The following is a 10260-nucleotide window of genomic DNA, read 5'->3' on the forward strand; positions in this document are numbered from 1 at the left end:
CCCTAACTGGTCCCATCACTCAGAGTTTAACAGTATATCAGAGGGCCGAAAATAAGTGCACACATCATTTTATCTTTCCTTGATTTTTGTATTGAAATGCACCATAATTTTTCTCATGCTCCTTTGAAAGTCTTTCTATGGTGTTTTTATTGGGGGAGGCGTGGCCTTTTGTTTGTTTTTTTCCTGCTTTTCAGCTCCTTAAAGGAATTGTCCAATGTGCAAACTTTCTTTCCTTTCAGATGTATATTTTCTCCTTCCGTGATCTCATCCACTCTTCTCATCCAGTGCTTTTCAAACTTTAGTGCATAAAAAATCATCTGCAGAGTTTGCTAAAATACATCTCAGAGATTCTGACTCAGTGGATCTGAGGTACAGCTTAAGAAAGTGCATTTCTGGGGAGGGGGGAGAGATGAATTATGAGTTTGGGGTTAACATATATACACTAGTCTATGTAAGATAAAATAAGTAAACACCAAGGACCTGTTGTAAAGCACAGGGAACTACACTCAATATCTTGTAACCTATAATGGAAAGTAATCTGAAAAAGGAGACATGTATATATGTGTGTGTATATATATATATATATATGTATATTTACACATGGATATATAACTGAATTACTTTGCTATATACCTAAAACTAACACAACACTGTAAATCAACTATAGTTCAATAAAAAAGAGAAAAAGTACATTTTTTATCTTCTTCCAGATGCTGCCGCTGGTCTGTTGACCATTTTTGAAGTCACCTGCACTGGAACTCAGTTGATCACATCTAAGCAGTGATACCCAGTTCAAGGCCTTTCCCAAGAGCTTGACACTGATTTTTCAAACTGCCTTCTGGAGCGCTCTCCTGAATATACCTCCCAGAGTCTCCTGTGTAGACTGCTCTCAGCACTGCCACCTGATCTTCCCTTCCTGTGTCTACTAACAGTGCTTTGATCCCAGGCAGCCAAGCTGGAGGCTCAGTGGCTACTTGCTCTCATCTCTTACCCTTTGGCTTCTCTTCCATCGGGTACCAAATCCAGCAAAACCTATCTGCTTAGTGACCCTCATAGCCACACCATGGCACACACACCTGTAACTCTTACCTGCCCTGCTTGTACTCCCCCATTTAGCTACAGCCTTACCAAGCACTCCAATGCCTTCATGTCTTTAAAAGTGCTTTTTGTTCAGGTTGTAGCCACTGTTTCCTTCTTTTCCACCTGTGGCATGGCTACAGTTGATGGGTCATGGATGGATGGAGAGCAGGGTTCTATTATTTTGGAGACTATGATCATTTAGATTAGGGAGACCTAAGACAAACTAATCCAATTTAGATAGATAGTTCTTGGGTTTAAGTTGGGGTAAGAATCTATTTCTTATTCTATTTTTCTCAGTTCAACCCAACTGCTTCTGAGGTCCTCACGTCACCCACATTGACTGACCGAAGATGCAACCATATCTTTCTTGTGACCTTGAAAAAGTGAAAAGTGAAAGTGAAGTCGCTCAGTCGTGTCTGACTCTTTGTGACCCCGTGGACTGTAGCCTACTAGGCTCCTCCATCTATGAAATTTTCCAGGCAGGAGTACTGGATTAGGCTGCTATTTCCTCCTTCTGGTTAGTTTTCCTCATATTGCATCTTTTGCTGCCCCTTCCACCTTGAGTAATGTGTTATTCTTAATAATTTTAGTTATCCTATCTTCCAAGCAAAAAAAACTTTTTTAAAAAAGATTTTCTGATGTGGACTATTTTTAGTCTCTACTGAATTTGTTACAATATTGCTTCTGTTTTATGGGGTTTTTTTTTTGGCCCTGAGGCCTGGGGGATCCTGGCTCCCCGACCAGGGATGGCACCACTGCATTGGAAGGTGAAGTCTTCACCACTGGACTGCCACTGAAGTCCGCAAGTAAACTTCCTTAGTTCTAATAGGAAGTCTATTTGGGGGACATATTTTCAGTTTATGAGAAACCTAGGTCAGAGTACCTGAACTGGAAACTGACCCATAGGTTCAAGGTAGCTCTAAACATTCATGAATGTTTCAGATTTTCACAGCTTTTCCTTATAGGGCATGACAGATTTTTGAAGCATTTGTTGAAAGTCTTGCAAAAACATATTACTCACTTCTGTGCCTTTCAACACAAAAAGCCAGAACTAAACTTGTCTTTTCTTGATGATTCACAACTGCCATAACAAACAGCACTCTCTGCATCCTGCTGTGTTTTTCTCTTTTCTCTGGCTTCTGGTTATGACTTTATAGGTAGCTAGCCTCCTGCAGCTCTCTTCCCTTAACAAAGTGCTGATTTTAATCTGCAGAGGCTGGTAAATTAGATAACCAAGGATGGAACAACCCTATACAATATATGTCAATAGGCTCAGGGTGAACTGAGGACCCAGCTGTTAAACCATGACTTTCAGCATTTGTACTTTATCACAGTTGTTTCAACAACCCAGAGTGACTCCATCTTTGCTTATTTTTCCCTCTTTCCTGCCTCTCTCTCTTTACTTCATTTTATCTTTCCTCCCTCCCTTCTTCCCTGCCTCCATCCTTCCTTCCCCTGATTTCCTCCTTTCCTCTCTCTCAATCTCTATCATATTGTAAACTGACTTTGGGCTGCTCACTGTATCTTCTGGTTTCCAAATAGGTGAGATTTCAGGTGGAAGACTGACCTTCAGATGAGTACAACTCAGTTACCTTTTTACCCTTTCATTCATGTAACATGTCTTCATTTCTAATAAATGCACTTAAATTTAAGGTTAAAATACTCACTGAAATGTATTGCCATGATTTAAAATCTATAGCATGAAAATTGGGGGAAGAATTTAAGCTCCCTTTTGATATGTGGGCTCCATTTATATATTTTGTTACTTACAAAATTTAAATTGAAATTTTAAATCATTTTGCATAACAAAGGCTTAGAGTACATGGTCTAAAAATGGCCTTTATTCTAGTGGTATAAATCATCTTAATTAAAAAAAAAATTTGAATTTAATTGGGAAAGAGAAAGGAGAGTTATTATAATATTAGATTAAAATGATAGTGTTAACTACCAGTCTTTATTACTGTTTACATTCTGTATTGACAAACTTAACTTGCTAAGGGCTAAAAATTGATTTGTCCAGCCTTATTTCCATTACAGTTAAAGTCATTATGTGAAACAGCGGCAACTTTTGCAAGGGAGAAAAAAATGTATCTATCCTCACAATTAACTGGGAAATTGGCATTTTGGCATTTCCCACTATTGGGCTCTTATTATACAGAATATAATTTTTAAAGATGTGATATTCTGAAATGGCAGCTCCCAACTATGTAGTTAACCTTTTCTATGCTCTTGTGGTAAGGTTAGATGCACACCTTGCACTATGGAACATAAGTGTAATTGTAGGCTTTTCATTTTTTAGCTAATCAGTTAATATATATCTGCAAAACAAAGTACTATGGCATATGAAATTATAAGAAAGATACATTCCCTATAACTGAGGACCTTCCGTTTTCCTGGAAAGACAAGACAAATGAATAAAACCAAAGAGGAAGGCACATTTTGTGCTTAAAGCCAGCACATAGAGAGTTCTTTCAGGAGCAAGATAACCTGCACAGACTTTAAGTGCATAAAAAGATGAAAAAGAGATCCATGTGGGCTGGAATTGGGGAGAAATTTTCCTGGAGGAAATAGAGCTCCATTTTAACCTTGAGTGTTTTCTAGAAAAATGTGGAACAATAAGGCAGAGATGTTTCACCAGAGTCCTGCCCAAGATGGAGGTTTCCTGGGATGCATGAAGTCAGAGAAGCATTAGTAGAAAAAGAGACCTTTTAAGGTACTGAAGAAAATGGCCATGCAGCACCATCCCTTCGACTTGAGAAGCTAGTGTTCAGAGTGAGATATGTGACTTGAGAAGCTGATATTTAGAGTGTAGACACTTGGAACCAGTGGGAGGGAAGAGGGCTTGATGGATACTGATAGCCCTCCTGATGGGCAGCTAGAGACTTTTCAGGGAAGCATATGTACTTTTGAACTGTGGCATTGGAGAAGACTCTTGAGAGTCCCTTGGACTGCAAGGAGATCAAATCAGTCAACCCTAAAGGAAATCAAACTGAATATTCATTGGAAGGACTGATGCTGAAGCTGAAGCTCCAATATTTTGACCACTTGATGCGAAGAGTTGACTCACTGGAAAAGCCCCTGATACTGGGAAAGATTCAAGGCAGGAGGAGAAGGGGATGACAGGGGATGAGATGGTTGGATGACATCACCGACACGATGGACATGGGTTTGAGCAAACTCAGGGAGACAATGAAGGACCAGGAAGCCTGGCGTACTGCAGACCGTGGGGTCACAAAGAGTCTGACATGACTGAGCCACTCACAACAAGATGTTCTTCAGCTGGGATCCCTAGAAGCTGAGCTGAGAAAAGGATTATGGGACAGGTGACTTTTTGAGGGAGAAAGAACAACAGGAGAAAGGAAGGATAGGGCAAGAGAAGTCATCGATGCATGCTTTCCATGAAGACCGAGCCCCAGCTGACCCCAGGGGAGTTCCAGAAAGCAAACAGCCCACGAGGGCTGTTCTGTCTGAAGAAGCTTCTGGACCCTGTGTCTTAGCCAGCTGTAGGTGGCCCCAGAGTCAGAAGGGAACGGCGGCAACCTCTCAGGTATTTCCGGGCAGGCAGCTTCTGGCTGGTGCAGGCCATTCTCTGCCGAAGGGGTCAGGTGTGAGTCACCGGCAGCCAACAGTGCCACAGCTGGGGAGGGGCACACCCGCCCAGGGAAGGGAGGCACCAAGGGATCTGCCACGTGGATCTTGTTGTTGTTCAGTCACTCAGTGTTGTCGGACTCTGCAACCCCATGGACTGCAGCACACCTGGGTCCCCTGTCCTTCACTATCTCCCAGAGTTTGTTCTGAGAAACTCATGTCTACTGAGTCGATGATGCCATCTTACTCAAATAAAATGCTCTCTATCAAGCTCCCTCCTCCCGGTTGGTCACATAATGTCACAGAGCAACTCTCTGATGCATCCTTAACTAGAACATAAAAACTGTCTAACAGTCCCTCCCATACTCCCCAGTGACCTACAGCTGTTACCTTCCCTTTGTACCTCGTTTTGCCAGATTCACAGCCTGATCTAAATATTAGGTACAATAGCAAAATTGTTTATATCTGTTTAAACCAGCTTCCAAAGGGAAGGTAGGGGCTGCCTCTGGGGGATGAATTCTCTCAACCATCCCATAAGTGATAGTCCTGGATACTGGACAAAAATCACTGTCTTCGTGCCTGTACAGACAGATGGACATGTAGAGGACCATTCTGCATGTAGGAAGACAGATTTGCCTTGTTCTCAGTGATACCATGTGCAAGAGCAAACACACTTTAGTATCATCCAGACCCAAGACAAGAAAGACCTACTCACCCGGATTTTTAATATTTGGAGAAGTTGGAGGAAGCAAATTTCTAGCCAGGTCATTTTGACTCTGGCTGCATGTTAGAAACCCGAGAAACTTAAATAGAACAAAATAAAAGAATATCTAGGTGGATTAAACAGAATTTCAGCATAAAGAGAAGTGATTGGTATATTTTTAAAACTCTTGGGAGGCTCTTATGTACAGCCAGGAACTAGTGTTTATCAGAGAGTTATTACTACTCAACAGTCTACTTAAAGCTCAGTGGACTAAAACAAGACTTTTGTTACTAGACCTTCTGAGTCTGAGGATCAGCTGGATGGTATTTCTGATCTAGGCTGGGCTTACTCATGCATCTGGGGGCCAGCTGTATCTTGAGGTGGTTCTGATAATCTTGGCCAGGTTCTCACATGGCTGAGGGTCTGCTGGCTGCTGACTGATCTAAGGGAGCCAAGGCTGGACAATTGAGCTCTGCTCCATGGAGTCTCTCCTCCTCTGGTGTGTTCAGATCGTGGCTTGCCAGAGATCCAAGAAACAGAGCAGAAATACACAAATCCCTCAAGTTCCAGGCTCAGAACTAATAGGGCTTCACGCTAACATGCTCTGTTGGCCAACACAAGTCACAGAGCTGGCCTGGAGTCAGAGCAGGAGGAGAACAGAATGTTTGAGGGCCATGTATGTTTCCTTGTAAGGAAGCCAATAATTGAGGGCAAGAGTGCATTGGATCTGTTAATTAGATAGAACCCATAACTTTATGGGAGAACAACTGATTTGTCAAAGTGGTTAATTTAAGAGTTTGATATTTCATCACAGATCTGTCCATTCCCCCCCCCCCCACCTCATTCTACACCTCTTCATTATAGTAGTTGAAGTTTGGCCTATAGCTGTGGCATACGTATATTTACATAAAATATGTCCCTATCTCTACTTTTAAATGTCTAATTCACTTCTTTTTTTTTATAATTTTTTTTTAATTTTAAAATCTTTAATTCTTACATGTGTTCCCAAACATGAACCCCCCCTCCCACCTCCCTCCCCATAACATCTCTGTGGGTCATCCCCATGCACCAGCCCCAAGCATGCTGTATCCTGCATCAGACATAGACTGGCGATTCAATTCTTACATGATAGTATACATGATAGAATGCTTTTATATTTGTGCTCTGGACTCGAATTGCAGACAGCAGATCCACAAATAGATGGACAAGTGGAAGCACGTACTTGAAATCTATTTTCTCAAGTATTAGCTGTGGAGTATTAATTATGAGGTATGAACACTGGGGGTACGTTCTAAGAAAGTGGACATTTGATCTCTTATGTTTTGACAATCCATTCTAATTACTGTAGTTTTGCAGGTTTCCTTACCTGAAGAGGTGTTGCTCTGAAGAGGATGGAAAGATAACGGAAGAGTAATTTCCTGTATACCTTCAACCGGGATAGAAACACAGTGAAGTAGATTATATACCTGCAGGAGACCTGTCATTCACTTCCCAGCCAGTTTTCAAAGTGCATATTAAAGAAATTGTTTTTCCTTTGGGTTTTCCTCTCACTGGTGCCTTCATCGTCTGGCCTGACATTTCTCAGTTCGCTTTCTCTGACCGAGAATCTGGCTGGACTAGAATCATCCTTGGCCTATTAATCACACTCATGTTGTTCTTGTCTCTTCCTTCACCTCCCTGGCATGCCATCCGCTTTCTCTTCTCCCTATCTTTTGAATCCTACCATATTCTCAAGAAACTACTCTAAACTGTCTTTAGGGGGGTCTCCTAAAACTGTTTTGGCTACACCAGTCCTTCCATCCTTTGAACAGCCATAAAACTTATTATCTGAACCCAATGACACCATTCTGTCTTGAACAGCTGTCTAGCTTTTTAAAGTATCTAAGCTGGCCCATCTGCTTGACTGGTGAATCTGGTGTATCAAGGCAGGTTGACCATTTGGCTGCTCAGCTATCACTGGACACAGTGATAGGTGTGTGAGCTCCACAAGACTAGGGGTTCCATCTGCTTTGCTCACTGTATCCACCTCACTGAGCACATAGAAGATGCTCAGCCACATCTACTGAATGAATGAGAAAGAATGGGCAATGAATACTTAATAAATTGGTATTCCAACAATAAGAAACAACAAAAAATTAACATTTTGAGTGTGTCAGGAATCCAATTTCTGTCCACTTATCTATTACAAAGGATCCCCTATTGTGGGAAGGCACTGGGGAGTTGAGCATAAACAAGACCTAACCCTGCCATCAAAGATCTCACAGCCTTATGTGGGGAGGGCACCATTATGTGTTGCCTTTTGTATACCAGGTGCTGATGCTGCATGATGTTGGAGTAACTGGCTTCTGCTATCAGCAACTGCAGTAACATTAAAGGGCGCAAATCCTAGGACTTAAACTGTATGACTGTTGACCTCCAAACAGCTAAGGACCTTAACTAAGGCATTTATCTGTTCTGGGACTCAGGATTCTCACCTGTGAAATGAGGACATTTAGAAGGGACCCTCTAGTTCTCGCTTTCTTTGACTGGTTGTCTTGAGAAAGGCTTAACATCCCTCTGATGAAACGATATGACCTCAAATTTATGGGAGCAAATCCCAAGCTGAAATGTGTGTCATCATTCTTCTAATTGTCTGGCATGTCTTTCAGTGGCAGTGCAACCTTCCTTCATGCCAGTGTGGTTGAGAATATTAAGGTTCTCAAGGCAACTCTCTAAGACATTTATCCAAAATACTACTCAGCATCTCACAAACTACCATTGGATGAACTGGTTAACACAAAATAAAATGACAAGAACAGAAGTTATTTCTTCCTGACTAGCCTAATCTTAAGGGTGTTTTTGTTGAATCTTGTTGCTCATCCACCTACCCAAATGTTCCCTTTGAATCTGCCCAGGAACAGAACATAATGTGTGGAAACTGATCACTCTTAGCAGTTGCCTCAAACTCAACAACTCAGTAGAAGAGAGTTTATTTTGGCTCATTCTGGAGCTCAATAAAGAATTCTCAGCATTGTCCCAGGCTGGGCCAGCCAGGATCCTGGCCCCTGTGTGACTCAGGAGTGGTAGGCACTCTGCCTCCAGACTCATCATAGCTGCCATCATCCCGGGGTTTCACCTGCCCCATTTTGGGGAGGCTGGTCAATTTTACAAACTTACCAAACTGAGAAAGCTTAAAATCAGCCCCCAAAATAGCACATACTGCACCTCACATGGGTGCATTAACCTGTCGAAGATGTCAGCAAGGATGAATTCTTTTATGAAACTAACACAATATTGTAAATCAATTGTACTTCAGTTTTTTAAAAGAGGGATGGTTTCTTTTAGTGCTCATCTTTCTGAGCCTTTCAGCATTGAAAAATACTCTGTTGCTGGGACTGCGCTTACCTGCCCTCCCACATGATGAAGCAAATGTCTCCATGCCAGGTGGGCCACACTGCAGTCCTCCAAAGTCTGCTGATGGAGAGGCTTATTGAGCCAGAGAGAGAACAACCTCCAGAAGCCGCAGTGGGAAGCACTCTTTGTCTCAGCCCATTTGGGCATCTATGGGTCTAAGTTGGCTAAAACCTAAATGGGTTTTGGGGTTGAAGTCTCCCAGTGACACGGAGGGTTGGTGCTTAGCATAGAGGCAACTATTGCAATTTTGTGACAGGAAATGGGAAGGTCAGATCCGTCTCTGAGTGAGTTTGTCACTGTGAGTGCAAAATATTGCCTGCAAAAGGAAGGCTCCTTCTCTTGGAAGGACTCTCTGTCTGAAGGAAGGAGCCATGTACCCACTGGACATTGTCTTCTTGATGACATCGAGGACAGAGACAGTGACCAGCATCTGTGTGTCAGCCTGGTGGCTTTCCCGTTAGAGTGAAAGGCAGAGCATCTGCCATGGTGTGTATAAAGCCCCCAAAGACGGGCCCATTCCGTCCCTTAACTGTATCCTAATCCACTGCCTACTTCACTTTGGCCACCCAGCCCCTGACTACCCCAAAACAGAATGGTTGAAAATGACAGCAATCATTCATTTTGCTCACAGCCCTGCAGTTTGCTCTGGGGTCCTTGGAGAAGGTTCAGCGCCGCTGTTCACAGGGTGAGGTGAGGGGCTCGGCTCTGGGTCTGGAGCAGCTGCTTCCACTCCTCACCCGGGCTGTGCTGTCCACTGGATGCTCAGCTTCCGGTGGCCGGGCCTCCTGCGGCTGGGCTTCCTCACATCATGGTGGCTGGAACTGTTTCCAATATCCAAGAAAGAGAGCTCAGCAGAAGCTGTTCTGCCTTTTATGCCCAAGCCTGGAAGTCACCTATCATCACTTCTGTCAGACAAGCCATAAGCTACAAGTCAGGGCAATCACAAAAGCTAATTTGGGTTCAAGGGGAGGAGATAAAGACTCTTAATGGACAGAAATGTCAAGGCTCTGGAAGGTCCTGCAGGAGGGGACTGTCACGGTGGCCATCTTTGCAATATCAAACCTGGGCTGTGGGGACGCTGTTTGCAATGGCTGCAAACAGCAGCCTCCTTGGTGGTATATTTTGCCTGTGCAGGTTGTGCTAAGGAACCCTGGAGATGGTTCTTTCTAGTGGACATTCATGACTGGCCTGTGACTGGCATGCTATCTCCATTCTAGACTGGAGATAGGTTTGTGCAGTGACTTTGTAAAGCCCCCAGGGGCCACAGTGGTTTGTTAGTAACATCCGTCCGCACCAGGCTGCAGAACAAGGGGCACATGATTGAGTCCCTTTGCAGGGTCAAGTTCAAGTTACCTGGCCACCAGAAGATCCACATCTCAAAGAAGTAGGGGATTACTGAGTTTAACGTGAAAGAATGTGAAAATATGGTGGCAGAGTGGTTCATCCCGGATGAACCTGGGGTCATATACATCCCTAACCATGGCCCCTCTGGACAA

General features: G+C 43.2%; 1 pseudogene; it reads left to right on the forward strand.

The window, feature by feature from the left end:
• The first annotated feature begins 9812 nt into the window (after nt 1–9812).
• LOC138091911 (small nucleolar RNA SNORA70) lies at nt 9813–9926 on the forward strand (annotated as a pseudogene).
• The last annotated feature ends 334 nt before the right edge of the window (nt 9927–10260 follow it).

The sequence above is a fragment of the Capricornis sumatraensis genome, chromosome 15, assembly GCF_032405125.1.
Source record: "Capricornis sumatraensis isolate serow.1 chromosome 15, serow.2, whole genome shotgun sequence".
Lineage (NCBI taxonomy): Eukaryota > Metazoa > Chordata > Mammalia > Artiodactyla > Bovidae > Capricornis > Capricornis sumatraensis.